The 15537-nt window shown below is 41.1% G+C and overlaps 1 protein-coding gene across 1 annotated transcript in view; it reads left to right on the plus strand.

Annotated features, from left to right (window-relative positions):
• Positions 1–15537, plus strand: part of GRID1 (glutamate ionotropic receptor delta type subunit 1) — a 687404-nt gene that overhangs the window by 488320 nt on the left and 183547 nt on the right. The gene's annotated exons all lie outside the window — the stretch shown is intronic.

The raw sequence follows: 15537 nt of genomic DNA on the forward strand, positions 1-15537 counted from the left end.
TTGGCATAAACTCAGGCACAGGCTCATATAATCACACACAGACATACTCACACACATACATTTCTGTACACTTGAAAGGAGGGCATCTCTACTAACCAGTGCTCAAGAGGTGAAGGGCACAGTGAGCTCTCACCAGGGCAGGATGAAGCCTTGGCAAGCAGCCCTCTAGCCTGGCCTCCGGCATTGCTGGGGGCGGTAGAAGGGCAGGAAAGGCTGAGCGCTCTTGAGATATTGAGAACCTGGGTGACGGGATTCTCTGGCTGCACTCCTTGAGGGCCAGGTAGAAGGATGCATGTGTGGGGCAGTGGAGGGCATGAGGGCTGGAAACATACCGGAGGTGGTCATCGGTTATCCCATGGGAGGAGGACTGGCTCCCCACAGAGGGACTGGGATGGCCGGGGGTCCATGTGCGATGCAGGAGTTGGAGAGTTTCCATCTTAGGACGGAAGGTGGAGTCATGGGTTGGTCGTATAAATAATGGGAGGTTGAATAATTGGTTGTGATACGACAGTGCACAGGGTTTAATGACACTTTGCAGCTCAGAGGTTTGTTTGTGGCATCGTAAAGGGTGTTGGCCTCTATGGTGTGATACTCTGGAGGGTTGAGATGTGATGTGCAGTGTCAAGGGCATCAGGGAGGCCTCGTGATATCTGTTAGGGATGCCCAAAGCTGGGAGGCTTGGTAGGGGGCCAGGAATGGGTGGTCAGGACCGTTCAGGACCACAACAGAAATTGGCTTGTGTTGGGACTCCCACCTGGTAAGGAGCAACGAGAATCAGGGAGCCTTTTCAGTCACCCTGATACAAAAGGGGCTTGCGGAGTGTAGCTACCTGCCGAGGCGACTCTTCACATCTGCCACCGTCCTTGCCTTCATCCCCTAGTGGTCCCCAGCTAGAGACACTCGGGCCCTGCCTGCTGGCTCCCTTGCTGCCCCCACCCCCCTTCTTTCAGCTCAGCTTCGACAGTAATGTCCCACAGTAGATGGGAATGTGGGCTGTGGGGGTCTCCACCTCTTAGCCCCCCCCCCCCCCCCACTGGTCACTCCAGGTGTCTGAGAGACCAAGAGGCACTGTGTCCTCCACTTCCTGTTTCAGGTGTCTGGGCCTTTCTTGTTGCCATGGCAATGCTCCTCCAATACCCCAAAGCCAATGGGAGCTAGAATCTCTCAGTCTAAGGAGCTTCAGAGAGCAGGAGGCCTGAATATAATTGAGTTGGAAGGGAAGCTGATTTTCAAGTGGGCTTTATTTTAAAACGTATCCTTTTGTCATTTTAAAATCTGACCTTAATAACTTGCATATCCCAGTTCTTATCTGTCTGCCAGGCACTTATCTCTGTTAAGGAGAAGTTATCTGAAAGCAGGGAATGGGATTTACCACAGCAAATGTTTGTTATTGAGGCCTGTGGTGCGTTCAAGCAAGGTCTGGGAGGTTTCAGGATAAAGCCAGGCAAGGGGATTGGGACAGAGTGTCTCAGGTCTAGGGCGCCCTTTGAAGGCAGGGCTGAGCTACGGTCCCAGTGGAAGATGGGGCTGTGAAGGGCAGGACTGGGAAATTGGGGGACCTAAAAGTAAAGTTTAGGGTGGGCAGCAGACTTGAGGGAAGGGTTAAGGTCCTGAAGCACACAAAGGCTGTGCAAAGATCATTCGTGCTAAGGAAGCAGGCAACTCTGAGGAACCCCCTCGACTGCATCTCTCTGGCCACACCCAGTTCAGGATGGTTAGAGGAGCCAGCGGGGCTGATTGCTGGATGCGGTCGTGTTGGAGCAGGGTCAGGGGTTCTCTGCAAAGATGATCTATATCTCAGTATATGTATATCTCCTAATCTCCTTATATTGATATTTATATAACTTATATATATTATGTGTTATGTGGTCTATTATAATTTCTTTATATTCTATATGTAGACATATATGTGTAAATATCTATGTAGATATAAATATATATGTGTATATATAAGTTTAAAAACAACTACAGCAAACAAATAAACACAGGCACAAAAACAAAAACCAAGTAGCTTCTTTAAGATTTAAACCAAGAGGAATTGTTTAAATTAGGGAGCAAATGGATGTTTTCTTAAAGTAAATACTCTGGAGGGAAATCGCAGGGAGGGTGAGTCACCCAGACGTTTTAGATTAAGTGGCATCAAGAGACTGTGGATTACTCAGCCCCTTCAGAGGATGGAAGGAATAGGTGATTGCCTTTCGCTGCAGGGTGCTGGACAAATACTAATTAAATTATCTCATCCAGGAAGTGCGTTCTTGTTGAGGGAGTGCTGGATGGCAACATCAAAGGTCTATGTCACCAGCCCGCTGTGTAACTCCCGGCAAAATATCAATCATCTCTGTGTTCTGCTCGGAGCTGCCCGGCATGGGTGATCACCAAGCAGCCTCATGGGGGGGCAGGCTTTGCTGCAAAGTCACGTCAGGCTCCCATAGGACTTGGCCTGGCATTTGTCCTGGAGGTGCCTGCTTGTTACTATCAGAGCTCCACAAATTTCTCCTCGGTTTTCTCTGTGTTCAGACAGAAATCTGCAAAGACGAGTCCCATAGGCTCACCCAGGCAAATGTCCTTAGCTTATAATGTGGGCTGGGGCGGCATTGTTGGAAGCCCCCTGTATGGAAGTTTCTGAAGGTGGGGGCACGGAAAGCTGTTTCGCGTAGGGCAGAAGGGAGCAGAACAGGAACTGTTGAGCACCTACTGTGAACAGTGGTGCCTGACAAGTCTGTTGTCTCACTGACTTGGGGGCCTTTGTGTCATTCCTGCCTCTCGCGAGCTTCTGCAGCCACTTCCCTTCTCCGAACCTTCATTGTCTCAGATGGGAGGTGCAGATACCATGAGCCTCCTGGTTGAGTCAAGGGGTCCGTTGGTGTAATGACCCTGAGGCTGCCCTTGGCAGTGAGTACTGTCCTGTGTGGCGTGGGCCATCAGCTTCTGGCAGGCAGGGCCAGACCCTTTCTCAGAGCGGTCTACTCCGGACCCTCAAAAGCAGAGACTTGCAGGCAGGCTTAGAACATGGCCTTCTACCTCGAAGTGCCCCGGACCCCGGCGCCTCACCATAGCATGTACTGAAGCCTGAAGCCAGAGACTGGAGGGGGGCTCTGTGTGCCTGGGCAGTACTCACTTCACACGTGGGAGCAGATAGTCACTCTCTATAAAGACCCAGGGGAGCGTGTGTTGGAAACGTGGCTTCTAATGAAATTTTGTGTTTAGGACTGTTTTGGTGTGATTAAAAGAAGAAGGAAAACATGGTTGTCTTTTCGTTTTGATTTTTTTCCTTTCCCACAAGCATGATTCGCCTGGAGTATAACACCCGCTACAGCCCTGCAGAAACATTTTTCCATGACATGATTACTGAGGATATCCGCCCTTTTCCATCCTAATGATACTGATGTGGGAGACTCATTCCCTTCTGCCAACGCAGAGTCCCTGTTGCACTGACACCCTGGGGAGACTGCCAGCTGCCCTAGGCCCTTTGAACCTCATTTCCCATGGGCACCATCCACCTGATTCACTGGCTCAGTGGAGGGTGGCCTGTCACCTTGGCCAGAGGGTGGGAAGTGGGCGGGAAGCATCGGGAAAGCCTATGAGTTTGCTCTATGTGTTGGCGTTCCAGGGCAAAGAACATTCTGGTGTGGTGAGAGAACAGGGCTGTTTCTGCTCCTTGCGATAGAGTAGAATCCAGTTAGAACCAAGAGACTGAGAAAGAATTTAGTCCAGTGCCTTCAAGCTTTTCTTTAGTTCTAGAAAATCTGTTCCACCAGAATCTTATTGGAACCCAAATACATTAAACAGTTGTAGAAACAGACATGCAGTGGTTGCAATAGGTGGGAAATTGGGGTCGAGGGTCCTGATGCTCCCCTGCACCATCTCCCCCATCCCGAGTATCTCTATGGTTTTCTGAGCAGCTCCATATGGGAAACTGAGGCCCAGAGACTGGAATGACTCAATTATGTAGCACCAACGAGCGTGTGGCTGTGCTGGGGCTGGAAGGCAGATTTCCTGAGGGGAATGTGGGGCAGAGGGCTGGGAGCATTTTTTCTGAACTCGGGACAATGCAATTCCATGACCCCCTCCACTCAGCCCACTTTCCACCCCACCCTCCCATCACCGTACTCTACCTGCCCCCACAGAGCCAGCAGTAGGGCCCCAGAGTCCCTTCCTGTTGGTGTGGAGCCTGCTGAAAGTTCCACCAATGCCCTTGTCTCAGCCTCCCCATTCCAGCCACGACCCAAGGAAATGGGAGGCTTTCATTCTTCTGTAACCAATTTAAGATGCTTCTTCTGTCTTCTACGTCAATTTCCGTTCTTCACGAAAGCTGGCTTTGGACAGGAATCAAATGCCCTCCTTGATGTCCTGTCCCTGGGAGAGCCTTGTGACTGCTGATAATTCATAGAGTAATAATTGCTCATCATGTAGTGATTGCCATGCCATAGGACCCCGGCCCTCCCGGGGCTTGAAAGTGCACCATTAACATTCTCGTGCAGGTCTGCTCCACTGTGTTACAAATCTCCCCACATTCTCAGGGTTCAGAAGTTCTAAGCTGTGAGGCCAGGTGGAAAAGGCAGCAGCCAGTACATAAAATCATTCTGGGGATGAAGGAGGGGCTGCCACTTAGAGCACAGGTGGAATTCTTTACCTGGTGGCTCCGGTAGCTGGTGCCAGGAGCTGCACAGTGGATTTCGCCATGAAGAAGGGGAGGCGGGCAGTGGTGGGGCTGGGAGAATCCAGCCTGAGTGTTGTGCAGTGTCTCTATTAAGCAGCTCTGATAGAGGCTCCCAGCTGTGCACAGTGAGTCACGGAAGAGAAATAAACTTCAGTTTCTTTGTGGATTAGCATTCTTGCAGCATATTTCCCAAGTAAAATGTCAACCGTTCCAAACCCTTGTGCAGAACGGCGTTTGATAGAGCTGAGAACCAAAGCAAACCCTGCTGCTTCATCTGAGTAAAGGGATAAGGAAAAGATACAATTAAGTGTTTCATTTTAAGTACGTTTATCACTTCATTTTGAAGATAGCATCAATACTTGCTCATTTAGGGTAGAACAATTAGAAAATACAGATAAATGAAAAGAAGAATATAAAAGTCAGCTGTAATCTCTGAACCAAGGAATAAATGCTGTTAGCATTTCTGGTGCATTTACGTTCTTTCTCTCCTTTTCTTTCTTTTTCCCCTTGCTCTGTACATAACGATAGAGAAAGTGAAATGTATATTTATCAAATTGCTATTTATTATGCATATATTTTTATATCCTGACTTTCCACTTAAGGCCATATTGGGAGTATTTTTTCATTCCTTTATTCTTTACTGTGATTTTTAATGGAAATACATTACTCAGTTTACAGGGAGCCCACACTTATTTTATCTTCCTACATGATGTATGTTTAGGCATTTACACCATATTATTATGGAATAATGTAGTAATGAACATCCAAAATATATGCAATTTTAGTGCATCTATATTTATTTCCTTCTACTTTTTAAGAAGTGAAATTACCAAACCAAGGGTAATAATTTTTTAAAGTTCTTTATATTGTTGACACCTATTTTTCCAATTGATTATAGAAAGATATTAAAATTTGCATATCCACCAGTAGTATATGGAAGTCTCTGTTACAGCCTGTGCTCAAAACATTGGGTGATAATTAAACAATTTTGCTAATTTGGTAACAGTACGGAAACGCAATGTCGATAAATTTGCATTTCTTGTGGAATTATGCATTTAAAAATGTAGTCATTGGTCAGTTGTATTCACATTTGGTAAACGACACCTCAGGTCCTTTGCTTTTTTATATTGGGGACGAAGTTTTTCTTGTCGCCTCCTATAACCTGTCTTTCAGAAGGCAATTGATAGTTATTTGTGTCGGATATTTTGTTCCCACAAATTGGTTGCCTTTGAAGAAAATAATTTCACACAGAGACATTGAACAATTTGAGACATTGAACAATTTATGTATTTGTATTTTTTAGAAAGTCATGCTCAGTTCACAAAGTAGATACTATTCATCCATACTTTCTTCTAGTATTTTTATGGTTTGATTTTATTTCAGTGTAATCTGCCATCTCCTTGGGATTGATTTGGGATGGACTGTGATGTGATGACCTAGCGTTTATGTTTTTCGGTATTGGTTTCTACTATCCAGGAATCTTTCCTTTCCCTGTTGACCTGAACGTCACATCTACCCTATGCCCTGCTTAATTTCCCATATCTTGCCATTGATTTTTAAAACATTCTTAGCCTCTTTTCTCCCTTTTTTTCCCCTCTCAGCTGACATTTAATCAGTCTTTGTACACTTCTAGAACATACTCATCTGCAGGTAACAGAATGTTCATCTCGAGTGTATAAACAATAAGGAAGTCTTATTATCTGTGGCTTCAGAGTTGGCCAGTGCAGACTCTGTGCCCAGATCAAAGGCTTGGGTCTTTTTCATCTTCCTACTTGACTGTCCTCAGGGTGTAGTCTGAGCTCTCTTCATAATTTCAGGATGGCTGTGTTGGTTCTAGCTGTCATACCCAGAAAGACAGTAGCAGGTAGAAGAAGAGGGTCCTTGCTGTGTGTTGTTTCCTTTATATAAATGAGAAGACCTTTCCCAGGAGTTGAGCCTGGCTACATGTTTTGTAGAGCAATGCTTTTGCTTTTCTGTTATGACAGTTGAGGTTTTCCACCTACATGCATATGTGACATTGACCTATAGTTTCCCTCTCAGATGCTTGTGTTCGACTTCTGTTCGGCTTGTACTCCCTGTTTAACATGGATAGAGAATGCTCATTCTTTTGCACTTATAGGGACAGAACTCTTGAAAGTTGGAAATAATTTAACTTGTAAAATTACCTGGGCTGGTTGTGGGTCTTGGAGCTATTACTTTGATATCTTGGAAATTCTCTTGCCTGGTTTCTACATTTCCTTGAGTAATTTTTAGTAATCTGTTTTACAGAAACTCTTGTATTAACACTGGCGTTTTCAAATTCATGACTAAAGCTCTATATGGTATTTGCAAATTTTCAAAGTATCTATTTGTTGAAATATTTCTCTTTTCATTGCTACTGTTGTGTATTTGTGTTGTCTCCTTTTCTTGCTTGATTAGACTAGACAGAAGTTTTTTTTATTGATCTTTTTCAAAGAACTCGGTCTAATTTGCTTAATCAATTTTGTTGTATTTTATGTTTCTCTAATTAATTGATTTGTTTTTCTTCCCGTCTCCCTGCTGCCTAGTGTTTGTTTTATTGTTAATTTTTAAACTTATTATAGGAGGCATCAGATAATTTATTCTTTCCCGTTTTGGAATGCTCTCTATTTTATTCGGAATATAGTTATGGCTGAATCTTCGTGGTTTTTCTAATGTAAACTGACATGTAATACTCGTACAGAAAAGTGCCCAAACCATCCGTAAAGCACGGTGTATTTTCAAAAAGTGAATGGACCCCTGCAATCTACACCCACATCAAGAAACAGGACATCGTGAGTGACTCCAGGGTTCGCTCTCGTGCCCACGTCCGGTCACTACACCCCCCAGCAGAAACACTATTGACCTCTAAATGCGCACACTCCGCACACTGTTGTATCTGCCTTCTTTGCTCAACATCCTGTTTGTGAGGTTCATTATTACTGTTGTATGTACTTCATTCATTCTTACTGTGTTTTAGAATGTAGGTTTTATTATCATTCCGGTACGGTGAGCACAGCGGACCCAGCGATGCCTACCATTGAAAAGATAGTTTGTTCCAATTCCCAAGAGTTGGGCGTCTGCAGCTCACACCACACAGGGCTGCAAGGAGAAGCACCGGGGTGAGTCAGGCCGCAGAGGGAGCAGGAGAAAGAGCTTTTACTGTGGTGGTGGTAAATAGGAACGGATAGGTGAGGCAGAGGAAGCAGGCTCAGGATTGGGTAGTTTGAACTGACATAATGTCAGTGGGCTCTGGGGTGTCTGCTGTCTCACCATGGACTGAGGGCAGAGGAATAGTAGCTCAGAGTGGAAGAGCTCCATAAAGCAGGTGGTTGGGGGTGGGGCGGCAGGCTCTGGATTGCTTAGTTTGCATACGAAAGGCACAACTGCGGGAGAGTCCTTTACTGTCCCAGGGAATTGGCTAGCCCTGAGAGGAGCAGTCTCTCCAAGGATTAGCAAGACCCTAGATGGCAAAGCTTGGGAAATACAGAAACTAAAAAGACACGATTAATATAGGCTGACATATAATATGCCTCTTACGAATATTTCACCCTTGGTTTATGTATTCTGCTGTTGAAGGCACTTGAGCTGTTTGCAGATTTTGTGTATTACCAATAATACAGCTATAAAGATTCTGAGATATATCTTTTTGGGGAACATATATATGTCTTTCTGTTGGCTCTATCCCTGAGAGTGGAATTTCTAGGTCAGAGGGCATGCGTATGATTAACAGATGCCGCCGAACACTTAATCTAAAGTGCTTGTTATCAGTTTTATTCCTAGGGGTGGTTCCTAAGAGCTTCCGTTGGGCTTCACTGACCCTCAGCAAACCACCATGGGTTGTTAGTCTTTTATACACTAGCCATTCTGGTGGGTGGGTAATGGCTTCTCACTGTGGTGGTTTCATTTCCATGATGAGTACTGATGTGGAGTTCCTTTTCATGTGTGTATTGGTCATTTGGAGATCTCCTTTGCGAGGTGCCCGTTCAGCTCTTCGTGCCTTTTTTTAAAATTTGGCTTTTGGCCTTTCTCTTAGTGATTTGTGGGTGAACTACATACATGTCCTTTACAAATACATATATTGGCATTGTCCTCACATGCTGTGCCTTGCCTCTTTAATGCTCTTAATGACATCTTTTAATGAACAGAAATTCTGAATTTTAATGTAGTTCAATTTATCCAATTTACCACCTTTTATTCCCTATTTACTACATTCGGTGTGCTGTTTAAAAAAGGCGTAGCTCTTTAAGAACACGCTGTGTCATCCTATATTTTCTTCTAAATGTTTTTTTGTTTTACACTGCTCATTTGTATCTGCATTACATCTGGCGTTGATCTCCGTGTAATGCATGTTCGGAGGCAAGATGCATTAAAAAAATACAGGTATTTGATTGACCCAATACTATTTATTGAAAGAATAAACTCTTTTCCCTACTGCTTTACCATACTCCCTTTCTCAGAGGTAGGTAACTGTATATTGTGGGTCTGGTTTCGGACATTCTCTTCCATTTCACTGGGCCATTTGAATGTGCATCAGGATCATACTGTTCTAATAATCAAAGTTTTATGTTTTGTTTTGTCTTAGAAAGAGTACAAACGGGGCAGGGGGTGCAGAAGGAGAGGGAGAGAGAGAATCTTAAGCAGACTCCACACCCAGCACTGAGCCCAATGTGGGGCTCAATCCCATGATCCTGAGATCATGACCTGAGCTGAAATCAAGAGTTGGACATGTAACCGACTGAGCCATCCAAGTGCCCCAATAATTATAGTTTTTTAATAGTTCTTGAGTGCTAATAGTGTAAGTCCTCTAGCTTTCTCTTTTTTTTCAAGATCGACTTGACTATTCTTGGCCCTTCGCATTTCCTCATATATTTGAAAATTCGATTTTTATTTTCTGCAAAAAAATCTGGAATTTTGATTGAGATTGCATGGACTCAAGATCAATTTAGGGAGAATTAACATCTTACTAACATTGCCCCTCAATTTATTTAGATCTTCTTTAGTTTCTCTCAGGAAATTTTGTAGTTTTTACTGTAGAGATCTTGAATAACTTTTGTTTGATTTTTCCCCCATATATTAATATTTGTGATTATATTATAGATTGCATATATTCAGATTTATTTTTCTACTTCTTTGTTGTGTATATGTAGAAATATTATTGGTTTTATATATTAAACTTGCTTTTAGTGAACTATTCACTGATTTATTCTAATAGTTTACCTATAGATTCTTAAGATTTTCTATATACATAGTCACATCATATATGGAAAAATGAGAGTTTTATTTTTTCTTTCCCATTTTTATGCCTTTTATTCCTTTCTTTTTCCTTATTGCACTACTTAGGGTCTTTAGTTCAAGTTGAATACATGTAGTGATAGTGGGCCATTCTTATCCTGTTCTTGATCTCAGAGGACAGCTTTTTATAATGCACAATTTTACATTATGTTTGCTACATATTTTTGGTAGGTACTTGCTTTAAGATTGAGAAAATTCCCCTGAGTTCCTGGTTTGCTAATAGTTTTGTCAAAAAGGCGTATTAATTCATTCGAAGGTTCTTTTTCAACTATCAAGATAATTATATAATTTATATTTTAGCTTTCTCCTGTAAATGTGGTAAGTGACATTGTCTGATTTTTTGTTGCCTTTTGGGTACTACTTACTATTTCTCCTTTCTCCATCAGTTCTATACCTTGCTGTTTTGATTCTTATTATTTTATAATAAGTTCCAATATTTGGAAAGGTTGGTACCTTCTGATTTCTCTTTCTTTTCAGAATATTCTTCTTTAAATTAAATGTTTATTTTGAGATTAATATAATTTACATTCCGCTGTAGGAAATAACAGAGAGAAACCCAGAGATCCAGTATACCCTTTGTTAAGTTTCTCCCAATGGTGGTGCCTTGTAATACTTGTGTACAATAACACAACTAGGATATTGATATTGATACAGTTCATGAATCTGACCCAGTTTTAGATTTCCTCGGTTTCATTTGTACTTATGTGTGTGTGTTTGTTCTGGGCATTACGAGACTTATCATAGTCTACTCATATCAACATTTTGTCATATCAAGTGAGGTCTGGAAATCTTTCATTTAGGTCCCTTTTCCTTCTTCACTTCTAAATATCATTGTCTTGCATATCAGATGTTATAATTCATCGTTTAATCATCATATATGATTTATAAAACTCATGTGGAGGACAGTCTATTGTACGTACCCATATATCTGCTCTTTTCGCTCTTCTTTCGTAATTATTCTGTCCTTTCCTTTCTGTTTAATAAACTTCCTTTGGCAATCTTTAAGGATCGGCTAGCCACACATTCTTTTTTTTTTTTTTTTAATAATGATTTTTTATTATATTATGTTAGTCACCATACAGTACATCCCCGGTTTCCGATGTAAGGCTCGATGATTCATTAGTTGTAGCCACACATTCTTTTCGTTTTCCTTCGTCTGATCATCTTTATTTCCTCTTCGTCCCTGAAGGATAGTTTTGCCAGATACAGAATTTGTGGATGAGAGTTCTTTTTTCTTCCCAAGAAGTGAGAAGTGGAGAAGTGTTGTGCCATTCTCTCTTTTGACCTCCATGGTTTCAGGTGAGGAAGTCACTGTCATGTAAATTGGCTTTCTTCTGGATAGTTTCTCTCTGGATGCTTTAAAGATTATTTTTTTTTTCATCTTTAGTTTTCAGAAGTTTTATTATGATGCTTCTTGATGTAGATTTCTTTGAATTTATCCTGTTTGAAGTTCCTATGTTCTTGAATTTATAGGTTTATATGTCTTTCATGAAATTCAGGAAATTGCTAACAATACTCTTTCAGCCCCCACTCTTTCTTTTCTCCTTCCAGGATTCCAGTGGAAGGAAGTTTAGGTCTTTTGTCCCTCAAGTCCCTAGCAGAGGTCCTATTCATCTCTTTTTCAGTCTATTTTCTCTCTGCCGCTCATGTTGGGTAAATTCCATTGCTCTGTTCTCCAGTTGCTGATTCTATTTCCTGTCATTTAAATTCTATGATTGATTCAATCCAATGGGTTTTTAAATTTTTATTGTATTTTTTCAGTTCCATGATTTCCTTTTCGTTCTATTTTGTACTCTCTTTGCTGAGATTTTCTACTCTTTTTTCCTTTGTTTCAAGAGAATTTGTCATTGCTTGTTGCAACATTTTTATGATGACATTTAAAATCGTTATCAGATAATTCTAACATCTGATCATCTTGGTCTTAGCATTAGTTGTTTTTTCTCATCCAATTTGTGATTTTCCTGGGTCTTGGTATGATTGGTAATTTTTTATTATATTCTGAACATTGTGGTAATTATCTTATGAGGCTATGTTCTATTTAAATCTTTTATTTTACTAGGGAGTTCCCCTCTTCAGTTTTGGCACACAAGTCTGTCCTACTTTTCTCTGCTGTGCTTCCAATGACTACATAATTTTAAGAGCTGATATTATTTTGGTCTGCTTAGTTTATCTGGTGCTTTTGGGGCCTCTATTGTTTTCTCTTCATGCTGCCTGGGGAAAGCAAATGGATTTCTCTGGGATAGGTCACCTGGTACCTCTTGTTGAAGGAAGGGAGTCTCTGGCCTATGAAGCTGAGGACCACTTTCCAGGCTAGACATTTGTGGTCAGATTGCCCTGCCTCTGGGGAATGGAGGGTACCTCCCTGGGTGAGCCCTGATTGTGGCAGGATTCGCCTTGTTGATGCCACCTGGTGGCTCAGTGGAGGAGGGGATTCTGAGACCTATGGGGACAAAGAGGCCTCCTGGATCCGGCACTGGTGGAATCACCCCTGTTGGTTTTGCCCAACTGTCAAGTATCTCATGGTGGGTCAGGGGAGCCTCAGGCTGACAGGGAAGAGAAGGATGGCCTACGCTGTGCCATTTGTAGCCAAGGAGCTCCTGGGGGATTTCCCTGGCCAGTGTTTCTGGGTTGGACTGGCTGGGGAAGCATGAACTTCCTCAGGCTACCTCCTGTTGCTAGATTGGGAGTGCCCAATTCCAGGCCTGAGATGCTTTCTTCTGTTCGTTGGGGACCATAAGACTGTCTGCAGCTCTGTGCTTCCAGTCCTGAGTTCCCTAGCCCAGGTGCCCTCCTCTCCCCATCTTTCAGAGATCTCCTTTGCTTGCCTCCTGCATTATGTCCAGGGCTTCTAGTTGTACTTATGTTACTATGTTTTGCTATTCTTTTCAATGGCTTCTGGATATGTTTGGTTATGTAAGTTATTTTTGTTTTTCTTCTTTTCATTTAAAGCTACTAATAACCTTCTCAATATAGAACAATTCTAGGTTTTTGATGGGTGATATTTTGTCTGTTGGCATTCCAAGTAATGGCTAATCTCTTTGGGCCTATGGTCATCATTTTCCTATTCATTTTCTACTTGATCCATGTGCTTCATATTCTTTTTTTGTTCCTTTTCTTATTTTTTTTTTTTTGCCTTGATGTGGTTTATTTTTATTTTTAAATTTTTAAAAAATTTTCTATATGGCTAATTTTTAAAATATTATTTTATTTTCCATTTCATAACTGCTGAATCTACATGTATTTTTAAACTCTACAAGTTATTACTACTCAGTTTGTACAATCAGTATTTATATATTATATACATAGAAGTGCTCCCTCCTATTTTCTGGAAAAGATTGTGTAAAGTAGTGATTATTTCTTCCTGAAGTATTTGGTGGATTTCATCAATGAAATCATCTATGCCTGAAATTTTCTTTTTTGAAAGGGTTTTTTTCCTTAACAATTTTATTTATTTATTTGACAGAGAGGGTTTAATTTGCTCTTTTTTCCTCTAAGGTGGAAACTTAGATTACTTATTTTATGTCTTTAGTCTTTCTCTAATATAAGCTTTTAATGCTATACATATTCCTGTAAGCACTGCTTTGGCTACATTCCATAAAACTTGATAAGTTTTGCCATTATCCACCCATTTATTTTCAATCCGTCTAGCATTTTTGTTTACATTATGATTTCTATAGGGAGCTCATAGTAGGGTCTTACTTTTTGTACACCCTGTCAATATCTGCTATTAAATTGAAGTGTTCAGACCATTCCCATCTTAGCGAATTATTGATAGAATTGGATTTATGTCTATAACTTTGTTAGTTGTTGTATTCTCTTTTTATCTTTGTATTTTATGCCCCCTTTCTTGCCTTCTTTTGGATTACATATTTGAATATTTTTAATGTTCCATTTTAGTTTATTTATCTGATTTTGGGGGTTATCTCTTTGTATCAATATTTAAGGGCCTTATTTAGGGATGTATCACTCTATATATCTATATGTCTGTATCTATATCTATCTGTATTTCACAGTTTACTTAGAGTTAATATTGTACTATGTTACATAAAATGTAACATATAGGTTGTAACTTATAGGTTCCTATAACTCTTTCAGCTTATTTTTAATTTACTTTGTGTTATAGGTGTCATATATATCTACATACATTGGAAACCCTCCCGTACAATATAATGATTTTATAATTTCAGCAGTCATACACATTTAAGAGTACTTCAGGTGAGGAAAAAAGTCTTTAGATATTTACCATTTATTTTATTCTCCTTTCCCCCAAAGATCCATGTTTCCCTTTGAAATTGTTTTCTTTTAGCCTGAAATGATTCCTTTAGCATTATTTGTAGTGCAGGTCTGCTGGCAAAGAATTCTCCTAGTTTCCCTTTTTCTGAGATCTTTATTATTCTTTATTCCTGAAGGATATTTTAACTTTGTATAGAATTCTAAGTTGATGGTTTTTTACCCTGGCCTCTGCATTCTCTGAGAGAAATCCATGGGTTGTCCCAATCCCGGTTCCCTCGTATGTAATGTGCTGTTTTCATCTGCCTGCTTTCAAATTTTTTTCCTTTGGTTTTCAGCAACTTGATTAAGATGCATCTAAGCATAGTTTTCTTTGTGTATATGCTTTTAGGAGTTCCTTGAGTGTCTTGAATTTGTAACCGTGGCTTTTACCAATATTAGGAAATTTTCTGTAATTATTACTTTAAATAGTTTTTATGTGTGCTGTGAGAAAATCTTTTTCTTTTCTTTCAGGGCTCCAACAGCACATATATCAATATTGATATTTATAATGTCCAATAGGTTCCCAGGCTCTTTCATTTTCAACCAGTTCTGTCCCTATTCATTTTTTTTAAAAGATTTTATTTATTTATTCGACAGAGATAGAGACAGCCAGCAAGAGAGGGAACACAAGCAGGGGGAGTGGGAGAGGAAGAAGCAGGCTCATAGCGGAGGAGCCTGATGTGGGGCTCGATCCCATAACGCCGGGATCACGCCCTGAGCCGAAGGCAGACGCTTAACCCCTGTGCCACCCAGGCGCCCCCGTCCCTATTCATTTTTAAGATTGAATAATTTTTGTTTGTTCTGCATTAAGGTTCAGTGAATCTAGAGCGGTGACGGGTTTCCATGCTGCCTTTAGGTACCTCTGGGGGCACCACCACCCTGAGCATAATAAGGGCCCCCTTAGGGGTAAAACAGAGCAGCAATAGAGGGGAGAGAAATATATATAATTTTATGTGCATGCATATATATGCAATTAATACAACATATGTCTCTGTGTCTAGTCCACGTGTTTGTCTGCGTCTGGACCAGAGAGAGAGAGAGAATTCATCTGTGCAGTTCGCTTCTCTACATTTTGACTCTCTTGCACCTTCTGCCTACATTGTTTGTCACCCGTTAGAGCCCTCAGGCGATTGTTTTCTGCATTTTCTCTAGAAATTAGAGTTCCATCAAACAGGAACTATGGGCTATGGTAGATTTATGCCAACATTGCAGAACTAGAACTCCAGTCATATGTTCTAAATAAAAGAAAATTAAAAAAAATAAAAGTGCTTCTAATTGCTATCTACAAGAGGGTTTCTATAACTACTTTATTT

This window comes from Ursus maritimus, unplaced genomic scaffold, assembly GCF_017311325.1.
Source record: "Ursus maritimus isolate PB19 unplaced genomic scaffold, ASM1731132v1 scaffold_7, whole genome shotgun sequence".
Lineage (NCBI taxonomy): Eukaryota > Metazoa > Chordata > Mammalia > Carnivora > Ursidae > Ursus > Ursus maritimus.